The sequence below is a fragment of the Bombus impatiens genome, unplaced genomic scaffold (genome assembly GCF_000188095.3).
Source record: "Bombus impatiens unplaced genomic scaffold, BIMP_2.2 scf_0102, whole genome shotgun sequence".
NCBI classification, from domain to species: domain Eukaryota; kingdom Metazoa; phylum Arthropoda; class Insecta; order Hymenoptera; family Apidae; genus Bombus; species Bombus impatiens.
The window spans coordinates 2,332,384-2,351,056 of NT_176521.1; the positions used below are offsets into that span (position 1 = coordinate 2,332,384).

An 18,673-nucleotide genomic window follows, 5' to 3' on the forward strand; every position below is an offset into this window, starting at 1 on the left:
CCGCCGTTGCCGTCGGGACTTTATCGATTTTGACGAAGCACAAAGGCTTCGGGATGGGATCGGGTTAATTGAGAAACTTGAAAATTTGAATATGCTCGTCAAGACAAATGGAGAGGATGGAAGGCCGAGCAAAAGAGAAAGATAAAGACGGGCAAAGTGTGAATTCTCGATTAGCATGGGACGTTTGCGTTTTAGTTAACCGAACTTGGGATCGTTTCTCTGTTCGACGTCTGTCTATCATCAGCAAACACGCTGCAAACCATCTAGAGTTTCTCTCTGTCCCTTTCTGATCGGTTTTAATGGTGATATCCCATCTTTTGTTTCTCGTTTCATCCCTAAGTAACAAAATTGGTATAATTCGTAAGTTAAATATCTTATTACACGATTTGATAGATGGGTGGTTTTCAATTGTACGGTCGTGATTTTACGGGTATAATTTTCAACGAATAACGGTGGAAACCGTATAACGGCGTCGTTTGTTTTTCGCGGTAATCCGAGGTGTGACGCGACGCTGCTGGCGCAAAACGATAGTGAAACGTGAAAAAAAGAGTCATCAGTCGGAGATATCGAACTCGCGTTGAAAGGACGCGCGCTTTAATTATTGGTACTAATTGCCGTGGAGATTGCTAGGTTTTCGCTCAGTTGACACAATGGAAACGCGAAGCTAAATGGAATTTCTCTTTTGAATCGAATGGCATTGATTGAAAACATAGGATATGGGTGTGACGTAGTACTCTAGCCATTAGAGCACGTTAACTGGACCTATTGTGCGAACGTGCATCTGCAGGGAATGCACACGAAATGACGCCGCTCCTCCCGCTTCGATGCTGACTATTCTATACATATAAATATCAATACACACATGTATACATACAATGATAAGATGCCAACGACGGTGCCTACACGCGTATCAATAAGCGGCGCGACTTTAACGACTTCATTTTATACTTACGAAATATGCTAAGGATTTTTCGCTAACGCTGACGTAGTATAATCCAATTTGCTTATGGTGAGAGGGTAGAGCCAATTTTTATACAACCGTTCGAACAACCTAACTGTACGAACGATAAAATTGCGAGCCGCGAACGCGTATGCGCGCACGCGTGTATGTGACTCGCCGCTCGCGATTTTTTAGAGGTATCATCCTAACGCATATACGAAAACATACGAGATGGTGCATGAAGAATGTCGTTCTTCCTCGCTTGACAACCTTAGGAAAAAAAAGATAAAAAGGAAAGAACATTTCGAACGTTTCATCCTAGCATTTCTCGTAAACGTTGCTGTAGAGTCATCGTTCCCCGAGAATATTACAGCGATGCGAGGGAGTCTGAGATTTTCTCGCGCCATCTTGTAGAAGAAACAGCATTTTCAAGTAGTTTTATAGAATGACGCTCGAGCACTTTTCATCGACTTGTTCGAACACACTTGATTATCTGCTAATAAGCGATGGATAAAGCGTTCGATTCAAGTCAATGGAAACTGCATCGTTTCTACGTCGATAAGGTCTCTTATAAAGTAATCGTCCCACTATTAACGTGTATACGATGGAAGTAAAATCGTGCAAACATGTATCGTCATTTCATTATGTAATTAAGATTAAGTTAACGCGGCCTGCGGGCGAACAAGTCGCAGGAGGTGCGGTGGAACGATAATATTAGGCTCGAGGACGATCGCTCTCTCGATGATAACGCCGAGAAAATCACTTTTGCGTTAAACTCCGACGTTGGGGTACTCGGCGCTTTCGCGCGTAAGAAGTTTGCTTTTCCCTCCCTTGTTTCCTTTTTTCTTTACTTCCACGCTTCCTTCTTCTCGTCCTTCTTAATGAGCCTTATATTCGTAGCCTTGCCTACTTTATCGCGTGTGTTTACAAGTGTGCAGAGACGTCGGTGCTTGTCCTCGAGCCTGAGGTGCGCGCCTACTCCGTCGTAAGCTTGAAAAGCTCGAGTCTGTTCTGTACCCTGACAAGCGTGCATGTTTCCACTGCTTTTCACTCCTTCCCCTATCTTTTTCCCTCCGCCGTTTCTCTCGATCTCCTTTATCTCACACCCCTTTTGTCCTATTTCTCTCGCTTGGAAGAAATCAGAAAAGCCGACTAAACGATCCTGATTCGCAATTACGCGAGTCACGTACAGAGCTTACCCGACGATCGAGCGTTTTTACATAACACGCGCACCAATCATAATGGCTTATTTATTTTTTACGTTTAACGTATACCGCTCTTCAAGAATACTCGTATCTTGTCACGTTTTATCATTCTGTTTTTTCTCTCTCCCTTCTTTATATTTTTTTTTTTTATTTCTATTCTTTCGCCTTACGCGTCCACGTCTGACACATAGGCTAACCACGTTCTAACGACGTCCCCTTCATTTGGACGCGATGTAGCGTGCAGGCGCGTGCACGCTTGTGTACACGTATAAAGGCAGACAGTATCGAAACGAGCATGCGATTAAACGAATTAATCCGTCCAACGTGGAATTCGATGTGTACGCGCGTTTAATTAATTCCTCGTTATTTTTATCTCTATTCTTTTTTTATACCACAGTATCAAGATGTCACCCTTTGGCTAAACTTCGTATATTTCAGTACCGTAATACACATGTTGTACATAGCATATATGGTACAGAGAAAATAAACTCATTTTATAACGAAATGTTTTGTTGAGTTATTGTAACAATTTATCCCTTGGTTCTTTATCATTTATATAACGTTTAACAATGCGTGATAATATTTCAGATATTTATTCAATATCTCAATAAAAGTGAAACGTTTTTCTTCCCTTACAGAGTATTTTATAAATTTAACAAATGGTATGCATATAAAAAAAAAATTAAATAAGAATGGAATAATATAATAGTAAATATACTAGCAGATCTTGGACGAAACACTCACTTTCTCTCTTCTCTCATTGTGTCTAAGGTATACGTCTGTTAGATGAGCCTTACTGAAGAGTCCATACTATAATAGTAAATATATATATATATCTTCTCTCTTAAAACAACTTTATATAAAAGGAATTGAAGGACTGATCCGAATTTAATAATTCGTGTATGAATTAAACAGATTTAAAGCGAATAATTCTTCTTAAATACCATTCATTTGTTAAATCTTTCGTGCAAAATCTCACACCTCGAATCATTTTCCGCTATTATTGTTTTAAAATTCCTCCTCTCTTGTTCTGAATAGCTTCACAGGACGTGAAACGTGTACCTATTCAAAACCACGACTTAACCGCGCTACTATACGTGAATAGAATTGTACAACCTTTGTTTTTTATATATTATACGCCACTATATCTTGAAAATTACCATTCTTAAGCAGATGAAAATAACGAATAATGATACAAACGGAACGTAATAATAATAAAAATATATTTCACCAGTTATATTACATTACAAAATAAAATACATTTACTGTGAAGAAACTATCAAAATTGTTACACCTATATTTCAGTAAATAACAAGTTTGAAAATGTTATTGTTTTATACTAGGTATAAATATTTTGCGTAAACGTTAGCAGCTTCAATTAAAAATATTCCATTATTTAGAATAAAATGGAAATATCACAAAAATGGTTTTATCAAATTATTGAAATATTTTTTATAGCGCTTCTTCACACCTTTGTTATTACCTTTTGATAAACGATGTTTTCAACTATGGATAAAATTTGTATTGGAACTTTTATAAGTTTAACATTCTGGAGTACAGTTAAGTAACTCTTAATAAAAATAAATAATGAATATTAGAAAAAAAGCAGTTATTTTAAATAAATACATGTATTATCTTTCTACGAGCCTATATATTGTATACAATAAACAGTAATAAAAATCTTGAATTCCATTAAATGTGGAACAGCTTGATATAGTTTCAACGATAACAGCTTCGTATGTTTTTAAAATAGCTCGAGGCTTAATGGATGCTATTAGTTGTAAGAAGTAAGTGGCTGGAAGTTAGTCTTTAGCTTATGTATTAGCAATGACCAGGTTAATCTGAAGACCTGTTAGAAGCTTAAGTAGGTTTCCTGGTAACTTGCTGCTGCGGGACAGTTACATACAAACCATTTGAAGTCACTAGGAACGCTGCATTGAGGATAAGCGGCCATTCAGACGAGGCCTCTGAAACGAATCGTGCATCCCTAACGACAGTAGTTTGGCTCACGTACGTATCAATCAACGTATTATTATGCTAAATGTAACCGTGTCCTGCTTGTAAATGCGCTGAATTTCGAGCAAGACGAGACGCAAAGTTCATCGATTGAAATGCAGGTTCCCAGACGACACGTTAGCAGGGGTCAAGTTATATGAATATTTCACTTATTTATCATTTCTTAAATATGTTAAGTCGGATAGAAAAACGTACAAATATTTCAATGTTTCTATATTTTAGGTACAATAATCTTTTAACTAGAGAAGTATTTTTAATTCGTCTAACTAGAGAACAATTTTGTTTAATTTTAAAATTTATTATTATATTCATCGATATTATGAAACAACGTTAATAAACAGCGCGAAAGTTCGATGATATTGAAAGCTTCATTGCAATACAGTATTAATAACAATTTTGATAATGATTCTTTTTTATAAATCATTGACAGAAACATGAGTCATGTAGGAAAAGATATCGTAGCCTTGTGATTGCTTTATTAATTACACTTGATGAATGAAAGCAACAATTAATCGTTTCTTGGCATTTCTATTTCTACAAATAAAATTATACATAATCTATAACATATAAAAACAAAAATAATAAGATTCGCCAAAATAATACATAAATTTTTTGTAAGCGATGCACATATAACTATCCCAAAATTTTTAGATATTATTTACTCAAAGCATAGTTAAATGTGTGCCCATAATATATCACGATTTAAATTGATAGCTCAATTGATTCTGAAAATATAGTACTCTAATGTATAATAGACGTATCTCATTGTAAGCCCACAGAATTATGAATGACAGTCAGCAGCGGCCTGACCTACATCTTTTTTAGGATATACGTATATTTAGTAGTAGTGAAGTAGTGCTAGTAAAAAAATGCTGACTCTGTCTGTCATTGACCAGCGCACTATCAACGAGCTAGTGATTGGTCACTAACGCGGTGCGAGTGAGAGGTTTGAGCATGCGAGGGAGTCAGCAACAGAGAATTATTGAAAAATTCGGGTTTCTTCAAACAACGATATCTCAACAGCGAAAAGTCGAATTAAAATGAAACTGAAATGGAAAGCGCTTTGCAGAGGAAGATGTACTCTTTTTGACGTCTCTAATTATTTGAAGATCTTCGTTTGTTTTCCAACAGTAATCGTTTAGACTTTTGGTAGTTTCAGTAGATCAAAGATTTAATAGACGTCACTCCCGTATTTAAGGTTTGCTGGAATAAATGTGCATACTTTTTAAACAATGTCGTTTATAATCGTATTATTAATAGTTTCTATATTCATTACGATGCAAAACTATGTGTGTTCTGTAAAATTTTAAATAAACATTAGAGATAATAAAATTCTTAATTATTCTTTTATTGCTTCACTTTTCGCGAGAGCTAACTATCGATATTTGCCGTATAAGAAGAAAACTTGTGAAGTTTGGGAAAATTGGACGAATAAAATGCTAAGTAGCATTATAGCATAATTTTATGAAAATAATAATTTCAAATTGGAATACCAACTTAATATTAAAAATATAAGATATCTATTTAAATAAGCACCTTTCCATAAATAGCCTATTCGATGTTTATCAAAAGACGAGAGCTGTTTAACCAATCTTGAATTACCAATCATTATATTGTCCACGTATCGATCCAACAAGTATATTCTCAATTATATACCTTGAAATTGGGATTTCCACACATCGCGCCTATCTGAGCAAAGCTAATTGCAGCAAGCGAACGCGTATAGTGGATCGATACTTTTGCATTATACATTCAGCAAGCAGCGAACCCTCTGTCATGTTAGCGCGCAATGGCCGGCGAACGGTCAATTGTCGAACGAGGAGACCAATTAAAATCGGGAGTTGATCGTGTCCGACAAAAAGCGTCGTGTTTCAAAAACCAAAGCCGAAACAGTCACGATGTTGTCGTTCACCGGGGTACATAATCAAGAGAAGTGGGATGACGAGGACGTTTTGGAGAATATCAAGTTTATCGTGCTGCACGAACGAAAAGTGGACCACGTAAGTATCCAAGATCATGGGTTTCCAGCATCCGTTAGCCGGATGATGGGCTACGCTCAATCAGCGTGGGAATCATGTTCAGTGACCCTGAGAACGAAATTTATGAGCACGATACCGTGGCAAAGGACGCCTTTGCCCGACAGTGAAAAGTCAAGGAATGCTAATGGACCTGCCTTATCCTTTGATATCTAACCCTTGTTCGTCGTTCTAGTACCTGTCGCGTTCGCTTCGACTAGTCGATTTACTGAAAAATTAATCCCCATTATCAAGGGAAGTACGTGTAAACAACAGGCTTTATATCTACTCGTTAGAACTATTTAATACCTTCAGCGTAACAAGGAATGTGCTAGCTATACAATTTAGCCTTCGCCACTATACCCTTTCTCTTGATGAAAACTTTCGAATACAATATCTCGTGCTAACTAATCTAGTCTAGTGTTAAATCGAACAGTGTACGTTTCCTGTGGCGACACAGTTACAATCCAAGTATCAACGTAGTAGAAAGGTTATTTTGTTCTTTGAAAATAGCGTCGCCTGACGCTATCTTAGACTGGGGCTGAATAAAGTGCAGGATTATCGCGTCGAGACTAGATCGAAGAGCTAGCGGGCGCAACTTATCGTGCATTAAACAAGAGCACAGACTCGGCTGGGAACGATTCGGTGAGACCATTCGACGGGTTGGCTATGTTAATGAACTGGATCGAGATAATCGCGTGCAGCACTCGTAGTTTACGGCTACGGTAACGCGGCAGGAAGTGCTAACCCGTGGCTACTGGGTGACAGGACATGCTTTCGTGATATCGACCCGTGGACCGAGATTTCTCTATTCGCATGCTGTAAAAAATCTTTCTGCTATTTCTAGATGCGTATAAGTACTTCGTCCTTCAGACGATGGCATTGCTTGTCGAGATACGATCTCCATTTAGACTCGATTACCGTGGACAGTATTTCAGAGATGTATTTTAATGAAGGTGTTCTGTAAATTAATTAATATAATAGGTATAATATATTGTATATAAATACATTACAAAACCGTGGTTAAATCTTTCATTATGTTGAGCAAGTTTCTTCACATGTATATAAATATATAAATAAATATACATAAAACAGATGAAGAAACTTGCTTAAAATAGTATAAGGTTTGTTTTGAAAGAATATTATATTCAATATGCATAATTGTTCAAGGCATGTTATATAATAACGTGATTATTTATATTGGTATTCTGTATATTATTTTTTTGTTCAATCTGTTTAAAAAATACATATTAAAACATTTGTAAATATGTAAAAAATATAAAAATAAAGTTCTGGAAAGAGAAACATTGACGTTTCACATAATAGTGTTCTTTTTTCTTCTTGAAGATAGTAATCCGATGTCTTTCTCAGCTCTGTATAAATACGCACTGAACAAACAAACGTATCAAAATACATGAACGTTAAATACTATTGAATACACGTCGAATAAACAGACGTATCAAGTTTTCTATCGAAACTAAAAATCGCGGGGATAGTTGGCAGAAGGATAATTATTAATGAGAGATATGAATATAAAGATATGAATTGCGATACAGCCACGAACATTCGCTATTTGTTCATTCACTTCATTCGTTCGTTCGCGTGTACGATCGATCACCGGGGAATTAAACAACAACGTGTAAGATATAAATTGCGTAAGAAATTGGAAAGTAGTTTCTGTTAGAACAAAATAATATCTCAGGGGAGCAACGGTAACCACGACGGATCATCAGTCATCGTACATCATCTTCTATAAGGAAGCCACCTATAAGATATCAACTGCGAGCCATTTGTCAAAAGTCGAAACGGTCCTATCGAAATGTCTCTCCAGAATTATCTGGTTACGACGTCAGACCCAGGGAATTCCGGACAATCTGTCCCGCTCGAATTATCCGACATTAACCTCCGGATTATTGATCCCTCGATTTCGATGATCATGTTCGTTACTTCGTCGATCTTGAAATAATTTTCAACAGGGACCGCGGCTTATCTTCTGATGAGCCCGAAGTTTTTATGGATTAAGGCAGACATAATGACGTGGGAATCTCCCATTATTGCCTTCGATGCAATTTATTTCCTGACTAAAAATAAAGCTGAAGCATGGGAAGAAATAATTGTATGCATTAAGCAAATTTGAAAGGAATGAGTTTATGAAAAAGTGTTCTTCGTTAAATAAGGCTTTAGTTTTTTGGTTTCTGATTTTTATAATAGGATTTAATATACATATATCAGAAGAAGTTAAGTTCCTTCTGATGTTTTTCTGTAATCTTCGTTTCTTTAAGCTATACTTGCTTTTTTATGGTATTTCTAGTTATTTTTAGTTTCGTGAAAATATCTAACAGAACTTTTATGTTTGTGATTCATATCATTTACCTACATGGGATAAACGCTATAGTCGAAAAGAATTTCTAGCATAATTTGTGAATGTGTAAAAAAGGTTTTAGTCTTAGGAATAAGTTTTCAGGGTATTATCATCCAACAAGAAATAATTTTACTTGCTACAATAAATTTGTAGTATGAGATAACATCTATTGATTGAATATTCATTTGTGATTACAATACCATTCTAGAAAGTATATCAAAAAAAGACTTAATTGTGTTTCTCTTTTAGTTTCAATATTCTCGGAAAGCAAAATATTATTTTTTAATAGTTTAAACGAAGAAAACGCAACACAATAATTTTAATCGTCAAACAAATATGGCAGTAGAAATTTAAAAAATGTATCAAGAATCCAGACCGCGATTATTGAGAAGAACAAACAAATAAGAATGTTTGATTAAATGTATTGTTTAACTTTAATTTGCATTAAAATTGAAGGATCGATTTAATTATCCTATTCATTGTTTACGAAATAACAGTACATAACAGTAATTTTGCCTGAAAATTCGATTCAATCATACTTAGATTAATTACCACATTCTTGCCCTACGCATTATTCAATATTCATTTCGAAATATACAATATCAACTTCTCAAATGAATGCTGCGAAACTGGATTTCGCAGTGTTCATCGTAGCATGAAGTTGCCAAAATGAATTAACAACAACAAATCAGAATATCGGAGAGCGAATTGTAAAATTTAATACAGAATATACGTTTCTCAATAAATATACAGAAGTACATACAACTCCATTTACTACATAACTGAAAGAAGTATTCACTACATAATTCGTTTAAAAGATATACACAGTTGCTAAATGCGATTCTAAAGCAAATAGAAATTGCTACAACAGAAGATTCTTCTTCACGAGTTTAGATTATTTTCTTTTCTTTACTTATTTACATTTTGGAACAAAATTGATCTTCCAGTATTAGAATCTGGTTCTGTTTGTTAAAAATATAATAAATAATTATTCTTGAAACATAAGAAATGTCTTCCTCCAATGTCTAATTAAATTTTGTTTGACGATTGAGTTACGAATAGAATGAAAACTATTTTATTTGTAAATTCTCAATGATATCCAAAATCTTGCATTAGAATTCCAATAATTCTTCATGTATAAATTTTAGTATAGCTCCTATCCTACCATCATCGAAATCGATAGGTCTTAAAAAATGCAAATAAAACAATTCAAATTATAAAGATTTAAAAGTCGATATCACGGTTCCGCTCTGTGTACAATTACGTAGGACATTAACAAGAGCATTCGAAAACCTAAGAGCACGTAAGATAACAGAGATAAAGATAACAAGGGAACTCGTTATCGATAATGATAATATTTTGCTTGCACGCGACTAGCAGCGTAAAACGAGTCACGGCGCCAGGATAAATTCACATTTTATTCAAACAAAGACCAACGGTAAAAAATTAACCACAAGAAAATCCACAAAATAAAATCTCTCCTCTATATACAATCACACTGTCCTCTCAAATATTATGAGATGCTTATTCAGCAGCCCCCTTGTATTAACGCATTAAGTTATTGCCCTCACTCTTACAACGTCACATACATAATCCTACTCCGGGAGACAATTGTAGTTCGTCGCGTCGTTCTTTCGTCCTCGCGAAGCCGAAGCTAAGATGGTCGAGCCGGTGAAAAGCGGAAAGCTCGAACAAAGTGTGCGCCAGCCACGAGGCCGAGGAGAAGTAGCCCCGGTGTAAGTAGCGGCTGGATTCTCGGCTGTTGGAACGGGCAAAGGGGGTCGAGTGGATGACTGACTGGAATGACGGGGTTGGCTAGTTCAGGTTCAGTTGGCTGGGGTTAGGTTGGGTGTCACCCAACGTAGCCAGAAGCCTGGGCAACAGGGAAAAAAGATGGGAAAGGAAAAGAGACGGGAGAAGAGACGCGAAGTCCGTGGTATGAAAGACGCCTTGGAAGGCAGAAATAAAGCAAGCAAGGGTGAAGGGGGAAGAGGAGAAAGGAAGAAGAGAGTCTGTTGTGAAGACGGAGGCCCACATTCCCGGGGGGCGGTCGAGCATACCGCAGGATGGGAGCAACTTTCCGCTTCGATCTGCTCGGTTATATCGGGGCAACGCGTGGTGTCACGTAAACCCAAAGAAAACACCTCCTCGTCTTTCTTCTTTTCGAGCTTTCGAGACGCTTCGCCGTTCCGCAGTTACACTGGCTATCCGCCGAGTATTTTCCACTCGCATTCTTCGCGGCCAATAGCTGGCATCGTTCACGCCGTCGCTATACTTCGTCGATAGGTGGGAATAAAAAGAGGGACCGTGGCGGAGGGATCACGGAACGAATCGGACAGATGAAGGAAATTCTTGATCCCCCTTCGATTTCGTTCAACTGCATTGATTGTGCGCTGTATCGTAGAGATAACAGGAAGTCTCGCGATAAATATTTATTGGATGAGCCATTTCGCTTTCCTATCGAAATAGATCTCTACAGTATCTTTGTGATGCCTTCTCTTCTAGAATTATAAACAATAACATCTTTCCGCAGCATTTTATTTTGTTGATATTAACCTCGATTATATGCAATTTTATATGTCAAATTTGCAAAAGAATTCTTGCACGAGAATTTTAATTTTATTTTGCGATTGTTTAGCATTATGCGTAACATTCGACATGCTTTTGTTCCCAAAAAGCCATCTTCTGAAAATTCAATGAACGATCAAGAATTTAATCAACGAATCTAATTTGGAACAGAGATAGAGCAACAATTCCAGTATGCTCGACTTAGCAGTGAAACAATCTTTACTTAGACTTCAATACTCTTTCGTATTTTCATATATGTTTTCAAATTACTCTCAAACTTGATCAATATGATAGTCGAATGTCATAGAAAATAATGAAATTTCGAAATGTATCGTATAACGTACATATTATATTCATAAAAAATGCCTACAAGCGTTCGAATGCTTAGATCAACCTGTGTATCTTCTGCGTTACAGGTGGTCCTACTATTATTTCCCTATTACAGTTGAAATGTGACAAAGTGTTACAAACGCAGTCGAAGGAACAGCAAATCCGTATTTGAAATACGAACATTTCAATCAGCCGATCCTCTGGCATTTGTTCCACCTCCCTCGAACATCCTCCCGTTGAAATCCGTTATTTCTTCAATTCATCAATCGAATTAATCTTCCTCGATCGACAACGGCAGTCAAACAGGATTCCCAGGATAAAGTGGAAGTCGTTTAGTTAGAAAAGTGCTTTCGGATATTATTCCATCGTAGTAATCCAAGAGGGCGTACGAAATCCGACGGAACTGTTCCCAGTCAGTGAACACGCGGAAACCTTTTTGAATAAGGATCGCATGGTTGAAACTCGGAGGATACTTGAAGCTCGCCAGTGCAGCGAGAAGTTGGACGGATTGGCTGTTGGAACGACGCCTGGGAGACGGAAGCAGACGTTTCGATGTGGAGTAAACGAAGAAGAGAAACGAACGAACGAACGAAGGTATGGGAAAGGCATAAGTAGAGGAAGAAGAGGTCTGCTGCTCCTGGAGATTCACGAACCTTGAAATGAGAAAACGTTTGGGTTTCAACCTTCCGTTTCGGCGTTACGTTTCCCGAGCCTCTAATTAAAGAAGAAACCTAATAAGTTCGTGGCAAACAACGGGAAATATTTACGCGCGGTTGAATCGTTCGGGCTTCGTTGTAATCCTCTATCTCATCCGCCCGTCTTTCTACCTGCACAGGATGCTGTATTAAAGTAATCTTGTTCCATCTGTGTTCAAACGGTTTGACATATACATATATATACACAGTGGTTGGTAACTGGTGGTACAAATGGAAAGGGGGTGATTCTACGCGACAAAAGAAGTCGAAAATATAGAATAAAAATTTTTTTTTTATTTTTTCTTTTTTTTTTAAATTTTTTCCATCGGGACAACGATCTGCAGTGAGATCCGTTATAACGTACCGCACGCGTACCGAGCGAAAATTCAAAGTCGATTTTCTCGAAAACAAAGCCTCAAACGAAAAATTTTTATTCCTTATTTTCGACTTCTTTTTTCGCGTAGAATCAGCCCCTTTCCGCTTGTACCACCAATTACCAACCAAATGTGTATATATGTACCAGAATTACGTACATAAACATACATATACATTATATTACATATCAATGAAAATACCACTGTCGCATATACTTACTATTTATAATAATATAACTTATACATAATAAAGATTTTTGGATTTAATTAAGTACCTATATCATTCTTAACAAGTAAAGTCAGTGAAGGTAACAGGAAATTATATACGACTTTCAATTATCCTTATTATTTTCTTATTATGAATTCTCGACACATTTTATCAGGTCTTTCGTTATACGACGCATTATTACCAAATCTATTTTATTTTTTAGCTTCATTCATTCGAAAAGGTATGAGATATCCTCGTGGTATCTAAGCACTTTTACATTTTCTATGGGCAAAATTCGATCATCGCATACATCATAAATTTAATTATCCTCAGGAGCATGAAGAAAATAGCAGTAATACAAATATTATCGTACAATAAAAATCACGTTTATGAATCGTTTTAAAGCTGGAGAAAACGACCTAGAGGTAGTCGAAGAACGAGAAAAGTTTGCCATAAAGTGCTGTTGTCTATGAGGCGGAAATAATAACGTTATTAAAAGGCAGTTTCCTATGTGCGATGGTGTGTATAGGTCAAGATCCAATTATCCTAATGGTCTGTGGAAATTTGCGAAACTACATTAGTTCTCGCAAGTACTTGGTTAACTTTTGACTGATTTTGAAAATGTCCTTCTGCATTTTCTATCTTGAATATTTTCAGCTACTCAAAATAGCAGGATTTTTATTGTCGTAATAGCGAATGATTACTTATTATTGAACAAGAAAAAAGAAGAATAAAAGTACATTTTAATTAGTCATAATCACAATTGCAATCTCTAAATGAACATATTTATTCCAAGTTTGGTTGTTTCATAAAATTTATTCATTTAAAAACATGGTTCAAATCAATCGAATCGAAGATTTCAAAAAATACAATTCATTATAACTCATCGTCAGAAAATTATACACTCATAGAACCATATCATAAAGATATCTGATATTTCATAAAATTCCTTCATAAAGAATAAAACAATGTCATTGAATATCTTTCACATCAAAATACACATATATGCCATACTTATTACACTTTTAGAATTATTTAATTAACTTTTGATCGGTCAATGTTGAGTTGTAAGAATATTCATCTCCCTGATTTCTGGTTATCCGTGGGATTTCACATGTCTATAACTGATAACGGTGCCAGTTGCGCGCGTCAATTATGAATATATCGTGAATCTCGCGGAACAAACTCGTAAAGGTCGCTACGTAGTTACGATAGGCTGTTCGATTAAAATGGCCATTGTCGCGAATTAACCACCACTTAAACCATTTTTCCCCATTTCTCGTCGTATCGCCGCGCTGTTATCTTTCTGTAATACCGGCTAGCTATGTTTCAGTTGCTTTTGCGCGGTTTCACCCGCGGTTGATAAAACGCACACCGAGCTACCGTTAACGAGCTACAGAAACTTTTGTTTCTCCGGGCTTACAGGCGCAATTTAAAGTTAAACTTGCAATTATTTACGCAGCACGTGTGCCCGGTAACTTAACCGTCACTCTTGCTGTGTCGTTGTTGTTGTTCGACGAAACGTAGAAATGAAGATAATTAATACTTTAAGCTTTTCGTTTGGGGTCGAAGAATTTTCTCGGAAGCTGTTCTCTTGCGCCGGCTGATTTCCCACGGGATACTAATCCTATTGTGGACGGCTAACTTTTTGTTGGATACCTTCAACTAACCTAATATACTTCTAACCGGCGGTTGTGTTGAAAAATATCCGTGGGAATCATTGTCGCGGGATTTTCATCGTTGAAGAAAGAAGCCAATGGTTGTTATTGAAACGAAGGAATTAGTATGATTATGATGTAGACTTATAACTAAATTCTCTTGTTACAATGACAATGAATGATATTTCGAAAAGTATAAAGATAATATTAATAACAAATGATATTAATTAATGTAGTGTATTAAAATATTAAAAGAAGGGTAAGACCAAAGAAATCAAATTAAAAAAGATATATAAAAGATATATCGTTCAATTTTATCCACATACTTCGCGATACGAGATATTAAAAACCACTTTGATAATTTTAATCTTAACTAGGACCCTTTAATAACGTGCTAATACACTTTCCCATAAGTCCTCTGCATGGTATATGAAGGGTAATGTAATAGAGCGCAGGGGTTATCCAGGAACAATCCATCGAATCGCTTGTAAAACCCAATTTAGCAACATAAACGTGATTCAGTTAGACGCGAGCTCACGAGCGTGTTGCTTTAAACGAGTTGCGGTTGCGAGTTATGATCGTTGCAAGTTCACGCTTCTTCACGGCGTCCTTCCCTCGGCCAGCGAATTATGCAAATACGAGAGCAGTCGCCGTCTAGCACGACAGCGATTCCTCATTCCTTATTTTTCAACCGGATTGTTTGCAGCCGGAAGCTTCCAAACTCGTTTACGATGTCCACGAAACAGAGGAACGCTTTTCGAGTCGTGATAGGCGAAACAAGATCCTCGAAATATACGCGAAGTAGCGAGCAACTTCGCTTTCCTATTCGCGAGCAAGAGCAAGCTATGTGTTGAGTTTTGAATTAAAAATCATCAGACGATGTAATTGAAAGATTTTTTGCAAGAGGAACAAGCTGAATTACCGTTAAATGGTGGTCATTATATAATAGAATGGAATGTTGCTTTTCCAGTGTGACCAATTTGCATTAGCACCGTGAGGAAACAACTTCGAACATCGGCACAAGGCTCTAATTATTTACGGTAATTATGTAACCATGTATTAACCTGTATTGTTTCACATTTTAATTATAACATAGTTACTTGGCGTTACAGTGATTACAGTCGAATATGTAGATTCGACTCATCTTGCTATGGGAACTAACATACAGGGTATCATAGTTCTTTTTAGTTAAATTTTATATATATATCTGCTCTGTGAGGATATGACTAAGCAAAATTATTACATAAATGCAGATTGTCCAAAACATTATTGTGAAACAATAATAATAATAATAGTGTGAAATAATAATAAGTATTTTTTAGTATTAAAGATTTATTTATGGAGAACATGGGTAGAGCAATATATCAAATAGCCTTCTCTTGATAGGAATAGCAAATATTTTTAATTGGGTCATAGAGATAATGTTCTCTACTAATTGGATTTTTATTACCAATAAATCTTATTTCTATATTGTTAAATTTCATATATATGCTTTACTTTAAATTATTTTAAAGTGGTATGAAACTAGTCCTTTTTCTAATTTCGTGATTTAATTTGCATCTTTCATGTAAATACGTATCATACATAAGTATATTGCATAAATATGTGCCGACTTAGATTTCAGATGAACACGAGCAACATGCTCATACTTACTCTGTAATCACAAGTAACCATAAATTGTAAATGTTTTCTTATCTTATATCTCAGTAACTGTAAATATATTACCGTTTGAATATAAAATACTAATGATTTTATAAATGATCTATCTGCATACAGCATTATCTTTACTTATGTTCATTGAAATGTATAATAGATTTAATGCAGTTTAGCTAAAAGATATTACTTGTATAAATCTAATACTATGGCAAATTATATTTTAATATTTAAAAAGATTAAAATATGAATATTATATTTTATTATTTCGAATAAATTATTACTGATAAATTATTTAATTTCCATCCAATAATATTTGAATTAATATATGTCATGCAAATAATGTTGAATGATTGCTGTTTTATTACTGGATTAGTTGTCATATTGTACAAAACACAATGATAATTATGTTTAATTATTGATACCAAATTAATAAATATCCAAAGCGTATAACCATATGACAATACAATAATATTTTATACATTGTATGATAACACAAAAGCTTAAAATTGCGTCTAATTTTTTAAATTTCATCTCATTACGGTTTTTACAATCTTCTATTTGAAACGACATAATTACATAATATCTCTTGGAATAAAAAATGTAATTTAAGAACTAGAAAAAATTTTTACTTCTTCTATCCGTCTACATAAACACGTTACATCAAACCACAATGCATAAACGTTGTAATATCCACATTATAAATTTTTCATGGCAATTTTTTTGCTATGAAAAAAAAAACGAATCCCAAACCGGGGAGTATTACAATTCAAAGCACGTTTAATAGGTAACTCAATTTGAGTCGTTTAAACGGTATTCGGGTTAAACAACCGCGAAATAAGAAGTTAGCAGAAACCCGTTGTTCCATCATACAAAAAAATCCAGCTCGCAACGCGTACGATTACATAACACAAAGAGAGGGAGCGCCTTTCTGCCGTGTCTGCCGGCTCTCTACAACAATAACAATCATAAATCGGTTAATTAAACTGTGTCGACGAGCTGGGGAGCCATTCAACTCGTTTCGCACGACATCGAAACAACGACTCTGGAGCCGAGAGGAACGAAACAGAGAAGAAGAGAAAAAACAAAAACAAAAATTCCGTATGGCCGCTTACCTGATCGAGTACAAACTCCAAAACAATCTCTCGTGATCGTTCTGACCTATAACTGGAGCATAAAACCAGCTTGGGTCACGGTGTATATAGGGTGCTACAAAAAGTTGATGCCAAATATAAAAGAAGGTCTTAATAAGCAGGAATCCAAATGTCCATTGCTCTACAGCAATGTATAATATTCTATAAATTGTATATCTCAAAATATTATATTTAATTTGCTATTGTAATTTATTGTAATTTATATGTATTTGTATTGTAACATTTCTTCTATATTTAATCACTTATTCAAAAATATTTTAAGTTTCAGTGCGTTAATATTCCTATACAATCTTCTATTTAAGATAAAATTATTATGTTCAATACACAGGTTCGCGAAAATACTCGAACAGATGAAAATGCTTTTCGAATATATTACGTGTGTTATACATATACAATAGGAAACATATTGAAATTTCCTCAGCACTGTTATGAGATCCCAGTATCATAATTATATTGGTAAAATTCGAAATAAATCCAAACATATACATATAAGTCACAAAAGTTACTACATGTCATCAATCAATTATCCATCATAATAATACATGTCAACATTCGATAGAATCATATTTGACATTTTTTACATGCTTATGATATTGCTACCTTGTGATATGTTATCCATGCTGTAATACTAACTTTTTACTAAACATATGTTTACAATAAATACCTTCTAACTTCTATATACATTATCAGATTAATTTCAAATTGTACCAATATCATCATAATACTCGTGTCTCATTACAGTACCAATGGTATCTCAAAATGTTTTCCACATAACACAACCAATGCGAAAGCAAAAAGTTTTTATGATAAATGATCAACCATTTTCGTGAGCCAGTGTAATAATACTAAAACTAATATTTTGCCCACAAAACGACTTATGAAAATTTTTCTGCTCGTTTTAACAAACATTAAATAGTCCTGAAGTTTGACACCAACTTTCTAAAACATCCTGTATACCCCCCTCAATTTCTGCAACATGGGCGTCGTTTAATAAACGGCAACGATATCATTGAACGATATCATGGCCGACGTAAAAGAAATATGCAGCAACGTTCGTTAAGAATAATGCAATTTCCAAGCTCGTCGAACGCAATAATGATATATTGCCGAATGATAACATTCCGTTTCAGCCGTTTGCGGAAGGCTGAACGCTATACGCGTCAGCTAGCGGTGAACTGGGAAGGGGATGCGATTCAGGAGGTGAAAGAGGGTTGGTATGTGTGTGTGTGTGTGTGTGTGTGTGTGAGAGAGAGAGAGAGAGAGAGAGAGAGGGAGAGAATGAGTCGGGGTATGTGTAGCTCGACCAGGATGGAAGAGAGGCCGGACGGGAAGGGCAGTTGAAAACGGGAGCTCCGTAAACGTGGCAAGCGCCAATGCAGCATAACGACACAGCCAAATGGTTCGACCATTACCGCGCCAATATTACCTGCTCAACTGAATTATTGTGTCGAGCGGCCGCGCGAAATATCTGGCATCGATATTGAATCGGTGGCGG

At 35.8% G+C, this 18,673-nt stretch overlaps 1 protein-coding gene across 3 annotated transcripts in view; it reads right to left on the reverse strand.

Annotated features, from left to right (window-relative positions):
* Positions 1-18,673, reverse strand: part of LOC100749628 (autophagy-related protein 16-1) — a 608,083-nt gene that overhangs the window by 329,217 nt on the left and 260,193 nt on the right. The gene's annotated exons all lie outside the window — the stretch shown is intronic.